This window comes from Calonectris borealis, chromosome 21 (genome assembly GCF_964195595.1).
Source record: "Calonectris borealis chromosome 21, bCalBor7.hap1.2, whole genome shotgun sequence".
Lineage (NCBI taxonomy): Eukaryota > Metazoa > Chordata > Aves > Procellariiformes > Procellariidae > Calonectris > Calonectris borealis.
The window spans coordinates 8,405,230-8,405,851 of record NC_134332.1 but is presented as its reverse complement, the minus strand read 5'-3'; positions in this window follow the sequence as shown (position 1 = coordinate 8,405,851).

Sequence of the window (622 nt, the reverse complement as noted above, 5' to 3'; positions counted from 1 at the left end):
CCGCTTCTATTCAAATCCTCCCCAAACTGGGGGAATTCAGATGCAGACTGGGTACCATGGTGTGTTCAGCGTGCAAGAGCAGAGGCATGGGGTGGTGGGGAGCAGCGGGGGGCACTTCCCGGGGTCACGGTGCTGTTGGATACTAAAAGCCCCCCGAAACACCATCCCTGGGCTGCTCGCGGCTCCCTGGGGCCATGGGCGGGTGATGCTGCCCGGGGGACGCTACAGGGACCATGATCAGACCCCGACCCCACCCCGACCCCTGCTTCTCCGAGATATCTGAATCAGGCCCTTCAGAGCCGCCTTTAAAGAACGTGCGTCGCCTGCGTATCTTGCCCAAACAGGCCCTAATTTCAGGGGTGAGTCCTGGGCAGGAGGAACAATAAACCTTCGGGTTGGGAGATCTAAATCAAACGTTTGTTTTCCTACCCCCTCTAAATTAAATTTTTTTGGTGTTCCCACCTTTGCTTTGAGCTCTTGGGTCTGGCTTAAGAAATGTGTAAATTTATTTTAATTCTGCTCTTAAAATGTGACTGCTGGGAACTCCGGCAGGAGGGTCAGATGGTGCCTTTCCTTGCCGTGTTTGCTTTCTGGCATCCAGCTGACGGCTCCAGCCAGCGCC